Source organism: Panthera leo, chromosome E2 (assembly GCF_018350215.1).
Source record: "Panthera leo isolate Ple1 chromosome E2, P.leo_Ple1_pat1.1, whole genome shotgun sequence".
Classification (NCBI taxonomy): Eukaryota; Metazoa; Chordata; class Mammalia; order Carnivora; family Felidae; genus Panthera; species Panthera leo.
In genome coordinates, this window is record NC_056693.1 from 10,601,129 (window position 1) to 10,614,394 (window position 13,266).

General features: G+C 56.3%; 1 long non-coding RNA gene across 8 annotated transcripts; it reads right to left on the reverse strand.

Moving 5' to 3' along the window:
• Window positions 1-278: 278 nt before the first annotated feature.
• LOC122208187 lies at window positions 279-11,682 on the reverse strand. Of its 8 annotated transcripts, none has more exons than XR_006197145.1 (6): window positions 11,589-11,682; window positions 8,899-9,130; window positions 8,054-8,319; window positions 6,706-6,767; window positions 5,477-5,618; window positions 4,054-4,193 (listed from the first exon to the last, which is right to left on the reverse strand). It is a non-coding gene; the product is annotated as an uncharacterized LOC122208187 (long non-coding RNA). The 8 variants fall into 8 exon arrangements; XR_006197146.1 differs by having other exon boundaries at window positions 4,055-4,193; window positions 5,477-5,584; XR_006197139.1 differs by having other exon boundaries at window positions 4,056-4,193; window positions 8,061-8,319.
• Between the last annotated feature and the right edge of the window lie 1,584 nt (window positions 11,683-13,266).

A 13,266-nucleotide genomic window follows, 5' to 3' on the forward strand; every position in this document is an offset into this window, starting at 1 on the left:
TATCACCATGGCAACAAATGATCAAAGAAGACGACCAATCGGAATCACAGTCTTCTCCGGGAGGTTATTTTTCTCAAGAGAGAGCGACAATTTCTAGGCGACTCTCACAAGACCGTCTTGTTCACACGATCCTTCCAAGGACAGTCTTAAACGAACAGACCAGGTCGGTTCCAGGAACGCAAGCCTGGGGACGGCACCAGAAGAGATGGGTGTTCCTGGGAATGGTCACAGTCCGTCACCTTAGGGGGCAGGTTTTTTTCGATGGGCTTGATTATGCAAAAGAGTATCTGTGTGCACCTGCAGGGACGAGAGAACCTCCTCACCTCCTTGTTTACATTAAAAAAAAAATGATTTTTTAATTAAAAAGACCTTTTAATCCGGGCCCCTGGGTGGCCCGGTCGGTTAAGCGCCACACGTCAGCTCGGGTCATGATCTCCAGGTTCTGCGGGTTCGAGCCCCGCATGGGACTCTGTGCTGACGGCTCAGAGCCCGGAGCCTGCTTCGGATTCCGTGTCCCCCCTTCTCTCTCTGCCCCTCCCCCACCCACACTCTGTCTCTCTCAAAAATAAAGAAACATGAAAAATGTCTTTCCAATTTTATTAATTTATATTTAAGACAAAGAGAGAGTGCAGGGGAGGGGGAGAGAGAGAGAGAACCCCAAGCAGGAGTTCACACTGAGAGCACAGAGCCCCACACGGGCCCTGAACTCATGAACCTCGAGATCATGACCTGAACCAAAGTCACGAGTTGGTTGCTTAAACGACTGAGCCACCCAGGTGCCCCTGGCTGCTGCCATTTTGAAGCACTTAGTCTTGGGAGGGTTTGTCACACAGCAAGGGATACATGACACACCTTTTGGGATCATGATCGGTGAGATCATATATATTAACCATCTGATACGCTGAAAAATAGGAATTACCTTTATTATCACTTTCTACCTGCTGTGTCCCACCTCCACAGCCAACCCCTCCCAGATTCATATGTTGAAACCCTAACTCCCAACATCATGGTATTTGGAGGTGGGGCCTTTGGGAGGTAATTCGGTTTCAATGAGGTCATGCGGGCAGGGACCCCAGGATGGGATTGGTGTCCTTATAAGAAGAGAAAGAGATCCCAGGGCTTTCTCTGTTCCTCTCTCTCTCTCTCTCTCTCTCTCTGCCATACAAGCACACGATAAGAAGGCAGCCGTCTGCAAGCCAAGAAGCGGGGCTTCACCAGGAATCAAATCTGCTAGCATTTTGATCTTGGACTTCCCAGCCTCCAGAAAATAAATGCCTGTTGTTTAAGCTCCCCCCAGCCTGTGGTATTTTATTAATGAAGCCTGAACAGACTAATACACCGAGTCCCCTTTTCTGCCCAGAGGCTCAGCAGCCCTTGGGGTAACACGCCTCTCTCGTCCACCGCCATCCTTTACATGCCCCGGAACAAGGCCGTGCCCCAGCTCAGCCTGAGTGGGCAGGGTCGAGAAAACGTTCTGTTTTCCTAGAATCCTTCCTTGGTTGTGGCAGGTGTAACAACCGCCCTTCCTCTCGCTCCTTTTCCAGCCGGGCTCGGCCCAGAACAGAGATCCTCACATAGAAGCTGAGGGCGATGTAACAGAAGCCACTCTAGGTATTTCCAACCGAGGGAATTGAATGCCGGGGATTTATGACAACAGCATTGGAGAGGCCAGCAGAGCAAGAGCGAGACAAGGACGGTGGGGAGACCGAAAAGGAGGCGTGAGTTCCAGAGGCCAGGAGCCGCGGAAACAATTTTGCTTTAACGGTGACACCGTGTCCCCTTTATGGATACTCCAGTTCAGTCCTTGCACCTGTGAGGTTGCAGGTCTTCCTATTTTAGGGGCATCTCCCAATTTTGAAATTAAAAAAAAAAATTAGAGGGACGCCTGGGTGGCTCAGTCGGTTAAGTGCCCGATTTTGGCTCAGGTCACGATCTCACGGCTCATGAGTTCGAGCCCTGCGTCGGGCTCTGTGCTGATGGCTCAGAGCCTGGCGCCTGCTTCGGATTCTGGGTCTCCCTCTCTCTCTCTGCCCCTCCCCTGCGCGGACTCTGTCTCTCTCTTTCTCTCTCTCAAAAATAAGTAAACATTAAAAAAAGAAGAACATGCTGATGAAAATGTTCTAAAATTGATTGTGATGGTTGCACAAGTTGGTAAATATACCCCAAACCATTGAGTAAGTAGATGTTCAAAGGGTGGGTTTTATGGTATGTGAGTCATATCTCAATAAAGCTCGACAAAGCTCAACAATGAAACTGCAATTGCTTTAACTTAAGTTTGCGTTTCCTTACATAAACTGACGAGAGGGGACATAGCATGCGGGTGCTTTCTGTAACTCCAGAAGCTTCTCTGTCATTTGTGCTCAAGGCGAATTAATTATTATTTTTTTAAGTTTATTTATTTTGAGAGAGAGAGAGAGAGAGAGTACGCATGAGCAGGGGAGGGGCAGAGAGAGTGGGAGAGAGAGAACCCCAAGCAGGTTCCACTATCATCACAGAGCCTGACTTGGGACTCGATCCCACCAACCATGAGATCATGACTTGAGCCAAAAATCAAGAGTCAGACGCCTAACCTGACTGAACCCCCCAGGCACCCCTGTTATTCCACTGTGTGTGGAGCCCAACGTGGGGCTTGAACTCTCAACGCGGAGATCGGGACCCCAGCCAAGATCAAGAGTTGGACATTTATTTTAAAAAAAAAATTTTTTTTATGTTTATTTATTTTTGAGACAGAGAGAGACAGAGCATGAATGGGGGAGGGTCAGAGAGACGGAGACACAGAATCTGAAACAGGCTCCAGGCTCTGAGCGGTCAGCACAGAGCCCGACGCAGGGCTCGAACTCACGGACCGCGAGATCATGACCCGAGCCGAAGTCGGACGCTCAACCGACAGAGCCACCCAGGCGTCCCTGTTACGGTGTTAAAGATCAGAAGTGCAAGATGGACCTTTCACAAGCTAAGATCAAGACGTCGGCAGGGCTTTAGCGGAGAATCTGTTCTCTCTCTCCTTGTCTTTTCCAGTTTCTAGAAGCCACATGCTTTCCTTGGCCCGTGGGCCCTTCCTGCGATCCTCAAAGCTGCAGGACAGGCCTTTCCCATGCGGCCGCTCGTCAGGTTCTCCCTTCCTGTCCCACCTCCACTGTTAAGGGTCCTTACACTGGCCACACTTGGGTAACCCAGGATAACTTCCGTATTTTTAGGGAACTTGAGTTCACAGCTTGCATTCATAGGTTCCGAGGAATAGGACTCGGACATCTGCGGGGTCTCTTGTTCTGCCCTGCATAGGGCAGGGTTATTCTTTGGCGTGCGTGTGGACCCTAAGCATCATCCCTGGCCTCTACCCCCTAGATGACGGTAACCCTGCCCTTGAACTCAGCTGTGACACCCAGGAAATTCTCATTGCCAAATGTCTCTCAGCGTCAGCGCCCAGTTGAGACTCGCGGTTCCAGGCCCCGGGGACCCAGAGGTGAGCGACACAGGCCAGTTCTTGCTCTCATGGGTTTTATGTTTCCCCAGTCGACCCAGCACATGTATCACACGTCACTGGGAGACGCTGTGTCCCCAGTCGCTCCATGCCAGTCTCCCGTTTATACCTTTGGAACGTGCAACCTATGGGTTGCACGTAATTACAGCCAAGGCCGGATGGAACCTGGGCTCTGGTGACGGGGCTGGGCAGGAGAGCCACACAGGAAGCCATCAGCACAGAGGGGGACATCGGGACCTTCCCTGAGCCATGGAACTCCATGCTGCCTCATGAGTGACAGGTGTCAGCCTCTGACTTTTGTCCTTAGTGCCTCTGCTCTCTCTCTGATGGCTTCCTGTCTGCCTCCCTGGGGTCTCCTCGTCCATGGTCTGCGCCCCTCTCGCGGCTGCCCTGCCGAGGCCAGACCCTGACGCTGCTAATCCCATGCTTTTCTCTCTCCTCCCTCCCCTCCCCACCTGCACCTTTGTCCTTAGCCCGCTGCGTTCATTTCCTGGGGCTGCTGTGACGAATCACCCCCCACCAAGCAGCTTAAAACAACATGTATGAATTCTCTTACCGTTCTGGGGCACAGAAGTCTGACGCGGGTCACAGGGGTTTATTTTAGCTGTTGGCCTGGCCGTGTTCCTTCTGGAGGCCCCGGGGAGAACGCACCTCCCGACCTCTTCCAGCCTCCAGAGGCTCGCCTGCCTTCCTGGGCCGGCGGTCCCTCCACCTGCAGGGAAGCATCTTCCTCTCCTGTCCCACCTCTGCTTCCCTCCTTCCCCCCCACCTTGCACCCCTCTTCCCTTGTATTAGTCTTCTAGGACCGCTGTAACCGAGCGTCCCAAACAGGGTGGCTTGAGACAGCAGAAGGGTATTGTCTCATGGTTCTGGAGGCTAGAGGTTCAAAACTGAGCCCTTCCTTGCCTCTTCCAGCTTCTGGGGGTGGCCTTGGCGGTCCCTGGCTCGTGGCTCCCGTTGTGTTGCAAGTGGAACCACCCACCCAGATAACCCAGAAGATTCTCCCCGTCTCCACAACTTTTACCGATCTTACCTTTTTATTTAAAAATGTTTCATGTTAATTTTTGTGAGAGAGATAGAGAGACAGAGTGCGGGCAGGGGAGGGGCAGAGACAGAGGGAGACACAGAATCTGAAGCAGGCTGTCCAGACTCTCGGCTGTCAGCACAGAGTCTGATGTGGAGCTCGAACTCACAAACAGTGAGAGCATGACCTGAGCCAAAGTCGGATGCTTAACCCACTGAGCCACCCAGGCGCTTCTTATCTTATCTTATCTTATCTTATCTTATCTTATCTTATCTTATCTCATCCTGAGATCAAGACCTGAGCTGAGATCAAGAGTTGGACGCTTAAGCCACTGAGCCACCCAGGCGCCCCCACAACCTTAATTTAAACATAGCCACACATTCCTTTTTGCCATGGAGGGTAACATTCATGGGTCCCAGGGATTAGGATGTAGGTATTTCTCGGGGGTCAGGATTCTGCGTACCACACAGCCGTCTCTCCGAGCTCTAGGCTTGGGTGGCCGAAGGCCTCCTGGATGCCCCCTCCCTGGATGCTCAATGCGTTATTTTTAGTATAAGTATATCCCAAGGGTTGCATGGGATATACTTATACTTTATACCAAAAGAAATTTTTGTTTTTCAAAATTCAAATTTAGCTAGTCATCCTGTGTTTTTTCTGGCAACGCAACTACGAAGTTAAAATTGTTATGGGGCGCCTGGGTGGCTCAGTCAGTCAAGCACCCAGCTCCCGATTTCGGCTCGGGTCACGATCTCACGGCGGTGAGATCGAGCCCCGGTCGGGTTCCGTGCTGAGCGTGGCGCCTGCTTGGGATGCTCTCTCCCTCCCTCCCTGCCACTGCTCCTGTGTGCATGCTATCTCTCTCTCTCTCTCAAAAAAAAATTTGTTAGAAATAAAACTTCCCGTCTTGTCACGTCCCCTGCCGTTCGCCATCCCTTCCCACCAGATGGAGCCCTGGTCACATTGATTATCACCTTAGCCTGTCTCCTTAGGAGAGGCGACCTCTAGCATGGCCTCCTGGTATTCGCACGATCCTGGGGTCTATGCCCCTGTGAGTGTAGGCTGGTCCTGGTGACAGGCTTCTAACAAATAAATGGCGAAAGGGACGCGATGCCCCTTCAGGGATTAGGTTACAAAAAGACTGACTTCTGTCCTGGCCACACTCCCTGTCTTGCGGGGCCTGGCTGTCATATTGGAAGCTGCCGGATGGACAGGCCCTCGGGCGGGGACTCATGTCTGTCCCCAACAGCCTGGGAGCCCCTGAGGCCTGCCCATGGCCAGGTGAGTGAGTTTGGAAGCAGTCTTCCGCCTCGAGATGACAGCAGCCTTTAAAAAAAATTTTTTTTTAATGTTTATTTATTTTTAGAAGGGGGGCGGGTAGGGGCACAGAGAGAGGGAGACACAGAATCGGAAGCAGGCTTCAGCACAGAGCCCGACGCGGGCCTCGAACCCACGGACCGCGAGATCACGACCCAAGCCGAAGTCAGACGCTTCACCAGCCCAGCCACCGGGCACCCCAGCCAAGTCCTCAGCTCCGTCCCTCCTACAGGAACGCCCTTGACATTGGACACATCAGGATGAGTGGGAGAAACACTGTCCCGTAGAAACTTCGCTTCTGACGGAAGGAACGATCAGAGGAAGGGTGGCTATTTTGGGGTCCAGAAACAACAAATCTAGACGAGCCTTGGGCTCTTATTTCAACGTGCTCGTGGAAGGGAAGCGATCCTTTCCTGATGTGACGGAGAAGACCCACGACGATTTATTCTCACCTTCTTGAAGCCGATTCTTCCCCCCCCCCCGCCCCCGAAGCTGATTCTGTAGATGGATTTTATGATGCAAAATAGTATCTCTCCCACTGCCACTGCGGGAGACAAAGAATATCTCCATCTCTCTCTCTCTTTCTCTCTCAATGTTTAAAAATTATTTTTGCAGTGGGCATGAGGTCACGTCAGTCACCGATAGTGTTGATTGGCTGATCTAACAGCCACTAACAACTCCTCTCCCATTTACCACCTCATACTAAAGTGGTGAAAAAAGCCAGCTCTCCTTTTTCCTAGACTCCTTTGTAGGGGCAGGTAGGCAGTGACCCCGTTCTGGCCAATGAGTGCGCTGGCCGCTTTTGGGAAATAGGTTTGTGACTGGATAAAAGAGGAGAAGCAGGATAAGAGAGGGCTGTCACCACCCCACCTATCCATTTTTTTACCTGTTGTGGGAGAAGGTGATGTCCGGAGCTCAGCAGCCATGTTGTGACCGTGAGGCAATAAACTGGAAGGCAAAGAGCAACATTTGGAAGAATAGAACAATTCTGGGTTCTCAATAGCATACTTGACCTGCTAATTAAACCCAGAAGACTTTTTCCTCCAAAGCTGTAATTGAGAAACTAAGAAATATCTTTATATCTTTGTGCCTGCTATCAGTTTGGTTTTCTCTGATTTGTAACCAAAACATCCCTAGCTGACCCGTGCTCACACTCGAGCAGGGCTCCCAAACTCAGATATCCATAGAGAGACCAGGCAGTTGATGTGAGGGAGAGAAGTGGGCCGAACAGGGACTCTAGGCGCCTCTAGATTTTGTTCAAGTAGAAGACAGAACTTTGGGGGTGCCTGGGTGGCTCAGTCGGTTAAGCGTCTGACTTTAGCTCAGGTCACGATCTCCCTGTTTGTGAGTTTGAGCCCTACTTTGGCCTCTGCACTGTCAGCACAGAGCCCACTTTGGATCCTCGGTCTTCCTCTCTCTCTGTTCCTCCCCACTTGTGCGCATTCTCTCTCTCTCTAAAAAATAAACAGTGAAAGAAAGAAGGAAAGAAAGAAAGAAGGGAAGAAGGAAAGAAAGAAGGAAAGGAGAGAAAGAAAGAAAGAAGGAAAGAAGGAGAGGAAGAAAGAAAGAAAGAAAGAAAGAAAGAAAGAAAGAAAGAAAAAGAAAAAAGGAAAGGAAAGGAAAGGAAAGGAAAGGAAAGAAAGAAAGAAAGAAAGCAAGCAAGCAAGCAAGCAAGCAAGCAAGCTTTTTTGACCTTAATCAGCCTCACCCTGGTCAGGGGGTAGTCAAGCGACTCAGTACTGGCCAAAGGTATATAAAAGGAGGTCTGCTGAGGAATTCTGGGAGAAGGTGTTCCCACCCTTAACAAAGAGAAATTTCCTGCTTTCTGCGGTCCCCTGCGTCCTGTCTTTGAACATGGTGTGTGATGTGATGTCTGGAGCTGCGGCAGCTATCTTGTGACTCTCCTCTTGTGAGGAGAGGCCAGGAGAATCACAGACTCTGAAACTGACATTGTTGGGCTGCTAATTCAAACCCCAGCAACTTCCACTGCTTGACTTTCTTGCCTGTGTGTGAGCCACTATATGCTGAAGATTCTGTGGCTTGTCCCAGAAAATCTCCTTAATGGTGCACTGGGCTCCCTTTTTTGCCCTGTAATGATTCTCTGCTGTAATTTCACTGCCTGTCTCACTGTTCCCTAGATCTAGACAGGGCAGAAACTGCAGATTCCTGCACAGGCAGAAGGTGCTTTCCAGAAAAGAAGGAATTTGCCCGTGAGGCCATTACAGACCTTTTACCTCTTACCCCCAAGCCAAATCCTAATGCAGGAGCCCGCGCTGGGATGGAGAATTGGAGAAAATCAGCTAGCCCGTTGCTTTCGCAGGAACTTCTGAGGGAGCCACGTGTCCCCCGCTGCATGTGTGGCTTTCATTTTCATGAGTTAGGCAGAAGATGAACCAGGAATGGTCAGGATCTCCGTGCTGCTTTTATACTCTGCCCGGACACTCTCGGATGCTCTTCACTTCCAGAGGTGGAGCTTACGTCTACTCCCGGTGAGTGAGGTCTGGACACAGAGGCTCACTTTCAACAAACGGAAAATGGCAGGAGTGGCTGCGTGTGGCTTCTGAGGCATTGTATGAGAAGGCATCGAGGCCTCTGTATGCTCTCCCTCTGCCAACGCTCGTTCTGGGGGAAGCCGACTGCCGCGTCAGTCCCACGGGGAGGCCTACGTGAGGAGAGGCACTGGCTGTCCAGCCAACAGCCACGGGAGTGAGCCACCTGGGAAGCACGCCCTCCGGCCCCGTACGAGCCTTCGGATGACAGCGGCCCCAAGCCGACATCCTGATTGCACATTCAGGACAGACCTCGAGCCAGAAGCACCCAGAGGCAGCTCCCAGATTCCTGACCCTCAGAAAATGTGAGATAGGAACCCACATTGTTGTTTTACGGTGCTAGGCTTGGGGACAATTTCCAACCCAGCAATAGGTGACCCGTACAGACTCTTCGTGGTTCCCCGTCCTGGTTCCGGGGAATATGCTGTTAATTTCTTGGGAGCAGTATCACTTAGGGGGATAGAGAATCTGTCATCCTCCTTGTTTTATGATTTTCCCTTCATCCCTAATCATGTCCAAAGATTCCATACCTGTGGTTCATGAATGCTGCAGCCACAGAACTCGGAATCGGAGTCGGTGGTGGCTGAAGAAGCCATAAAGCCCACCGAGGAACCTTGGCATTGATAGGACGGATCCGAGACACGTGACTCCCTGCGTGGCCTTCACCCACAGTGAATACAGTGGGGGCCCAGACCCCAGAAGAGGGGGCCGGGGAGGAGATGAGGAGGTGCCCCGCCCCCACTGCAAGTCCTGGGACCACAGCTGGAGAAAGAGAGAGAAGGAGGATGGAGTTTGAAACAGAATTGGATGGGGGCGCCTGGGAGGCTCAGTCAGTCGAGCGGCCGACTTCGGCTCAGGTCACGATCTCGCGGTTCGGGAGTTCGAGCCCCGCCTGGAGCTCTGTGCCGACGGCTCGGAGCCTGGAGCCTGCTTCGGATTCTGTGTCTCCCTCTCTCTCTGCCCCTCCCCCGCTGGCACACACACACACACACACACACACACACACACACACTCTCTCTCTCTCTCCCTCTCACGAAAATTAAATGAATGTCAAAAAATTTTTTTTTTCATTTTAAAAAATAAACAGGATTGGAGGGACTTTTCTCCCACCAAATGTGATTGGGCTGGGCCCAAGAAGCCATTGAGGGATGGGAAAGGAAGACTGCAGGTGGTCCATACAGGTGCGGACACAAAATGAAAAGGTTTCGTGTCTCCCCACTCTGCACCCACTCGATTTCAGAGCTCTCAGTGACATCAGTGTGTACAGCCTGGAGCTGGGGAAGCCCATTTCCAACCCGCTTCCTCGGCCGGTCCCTGTTGGGGAGGGGACCAGGTCTTTCTGCTCTCTCTCCTTCGTCCAGAGAAGACGACTGCAGGCAGAAATGACACAAAAATACTTAAAACCCATATGGCCAGCACCCAGAGGGTCGCTGGCTAGAATCCCTGCTAGAGCGCAGACCAAGGACCAGGGGGCCAAGTGGGTTATCAGCCTTGAACGTGGGGCCCTCTTATCTCCAAATTACAAACGCGTCCCTGCTCTGGGCCTGAGAAGCCTGGGTGTGGACAAGGCTTGTACTGGGTGAGGCGACCCGGGGCGGGGAGTGGTGGGTGTGTGTGGGGGAAACAGGCTGCAGATCGGTGACGGGGCAGTCCCAGGGTGGTGGCCCAACCTCAGACACTCCCCTCCCCCTTCATCCAGAGCACATTGAGGCCAGACCAGAAGGCTCCATTCACTTTCCTGAGGGGCCCCAGGGGACAGGGGCTCCAGGAGAGGAGCCCAGAGATGCTCCGCCCTCCTGCCCCGCCCCCAGGCGGCTGCAGAGGCCACTCAGACCAGGGCCATCGACCCCTGGGAGGACGACGGGCTTCCTCCCCAGCCCCAGGGCATCCTGACTGCTGCCAAGTGATCTCAGTCACTGTCCCTTGGAGGTCCCTGCAGCCCTGAGGGAGACTCCTTCCTGTGCAACTGAAGCATTCTGGTGTCCCGAGGTGGGGGTAGGACAGTGCAGTCCGGCCGTGGGGACACCCCCAGGCCCCTGTGCCTTCCTGGAGACGTGGAGGGAGGGCCCTCCTGGCACGATGGGCCCGTCACCGCCTGGGGACGGGAACTCTGGCCCAGGCACACACGCAGCCCCAGGACAAGGGGACGAGAAACAGCGGCCAGCCCAGAACCAGGGTCCACTTCCCCACCCAGACACCGCCGGGCACCGAAGCAGCTACGCTGGGACAGCAGGTGCTGACCGGACAGCGCGGAGCCAAGAGCCTGGGGGATCAGGGCTGGGCTGCAGCTCCCTCCTGGGGACATTCCGTCCTCCCAACACAAGACCCTGGGCGGCTCCTGCACTGGCTGGACTGGCCCTGCCCCCTCAGGTGCCCCCTCAGGGTCCTTCCCGTGTTTAATTCACTCAGAGAGAGAAACGGGGACCCTTCATCCTCTTAAGCCGGGGCTGCAAAGCCAGCGCCTAGGGGTCGGTCAGCCCACGGGACCCGAGGAAGGGGACAGCTGTAGGGACAAAGGGGATGGGGGGTGAGGGGACCCCAGGCCTGTTGGAAGTGCGCTGCCCTCACTGCCACGGACACAAGCCAGAAATCTGGATTTTATGTGATCTACCCAGAGGTGCAAATTTTGGCCAATAATTGAGATGTCTGGGAATCCCTGGGCGGCCTGAGTGGCAGATTCAGCCCGGGACGGTGGCAGGTGGCCGGCCTTGGCCTTGAGGAGCTGGGTCCCTTGTCTCAGCTGTGGCTGAGGGGGGCAGGGCTGGTGCTCTTTCCCTTTCTTCCTCCTCCTCCTCCCCTGCCCCCACCCTTCCCACCTCTCCTCTCTTCTCTTCTCCCATGGGACCTCTCCCCTCCCCTAGGGGCTGCCCCCTCTGCCCCTCACATTCCTCTCTCCGGAATCATCTCCTCCCCCAAGCAGGGAGGATCAGCCTTCAGGCCTCGGCTACATGTGGGGAGAGTGGGTGTCAACCCACTGCCCAGCTGGGTGGCGGGGGCTCCATCCCAGGTCCCAGGCCCCGTGAGACTGGCTGGAGTGGGGGGACAGTGGCCCACAGACGCTGGCCAGAAGCAGGTCTCCGGAACCATGAGGGCCTCACGGAGAGCCAGAAGGAACTGTCTGGCATGGCTGGCCTCTCCACTGCCCCATGTCCTCCCACATTCACCTCCCCCCCATGCTAACCGGGTGCCACCTGGGTGGCCCCAGACACCGGCCCATCACCTGGGGCTGCTGCCTTCCGGAGGGGCTGAATCTCTTCCCTTCTTCCCTGGGGATCCGGCCACCTGCAAAGGAGGGACAGAGAGGGACCCGGGAGGCCGGAGGCGGGTGGCTCAGCAGAGCGCGGGTCCCAGGGTGAAGCCGGGAGGCCGCCTCTGTGGCAGGGCGCCGGGGGAGGGCGTTGCAGGGATGGGGGGGGTGAGGCCGCGCGTCTCCGGGTTCCCCTAGCGGCACTGGGGGGCAACCTCTGGCCGCCACGACCCTTCTCACTACCGGCCGACTTGGAGGCGGGGGTGGGGGAGGGTGAGCAGCTGACCCCTGGCCTCGCCGGCCTCCGCAAGGGCCCCGGCGCCCCTTCTTTTCCCGGTTCACCGCCTTCCCCCCGCGAGCGACGCCAGCCCCACCCCACCCCCACCCTGCCGCGGCCTCCGCCTCCGCCTCCCCTGCCCCCACCCCGGCTCCTGCCCGAGCCCGACGGGGCGGCGCCCGCTTGGCCCGCGGCCTCCTGGACGCCCCGGCCTCGGGCCCCGACTCCCCGCTCCCCGCGGCCTCCGGAGCCGCCTCCGAGCCCGCGCCCCGCTCGCCTCCCGCGCGCCCGCACCTCCCGCCTTCCCAGGCGCCTTCCTTGGCGTCGCTCGTCAGCCCCGCCGGGTCCCCGCGCCCGTGGAGGGGGGCTCGGGCTCGGCCAGGCTGGAAATGCGCTCCCGGCGGCTCCCGCGGCCCGCGGCCTTCCGCAGGACCACGGCGTCCACCCGGCGGCCCGCCTCGTCCACCTTCTCGCGGGCTCCGCGAGTGTCCCGGCGCGGGACGGGCAAGACCGCGGGGAGGGCCTCTGTCTGGCCTCGCTTGTCGCTCCAGCCCAGTGACTCCATCACCCAAGCGACTTTCAGCATCTCCCCTCCCCGCCACGGGCCCACGGGGCCCACGGGTCCGCACAGGCCGCGATGGCCACAAACTCGGGACTGTCCACCCTCTCGTCTCCTGGCTCCCCGCGTCGCTGTCCCTGGGCTCCTGCTGCCACGTGTCTCTCACCGCCAGCAGGGCCACTAAAGCCGGGCCGCGCCCCCCTGGGCGCCGGGCTTCTCCCCTGTGGAGGCTGAGGGCCTCGCCCCCCCGGGGCTCTGCCTCCGCCCGCTCCTGCTTGGCTTTGTCCGCCCCGTCACCAGGGCCAAGAACTCGCGGGGACCGCTCCTCCGCCCGCGTCGCTCTGCAGGGTCCACTCCTTCTTCCTGAGCTCCTTGGCGGCCTCCTGGGGCGGGCGTGGAGTCCTGGATCACCAGCCCCAGAGAGTCGTCGGACTCCCGCCTGGCTCTCTCTCCTGGCCCTGCTGGGCCCACCTGTTGCCTCTGGCTGTGTTTCTGCGAGGCCGGCGGCCCTTCCCTGGGGGGGAGCCGGCCTGCCTGGGGGTGGGCCCTGAGCCCTGGGCCTGGGTCTCCGAAGCGAAGCGGGAGAGGGGGGCGTGCCCCCGGGGCCTCCAGCGCCTGCGGCCCGCCTCCGAGGGCCCCTCCTCCAGCAACAGGCCTTTCATCTGCCTCAGGACCCTTGTGTCCTCCGCGCGGTCGTGACACAGAACCCTCCGGACGCCGCCCTTGCCCGGGATCTGTCTGGGCACGGAGGCGTGATTTATGGCCTCGGCAAACTCCACCGGGCGGCCTCAGCCTTCTGGTCCCTCGCGGCCCTA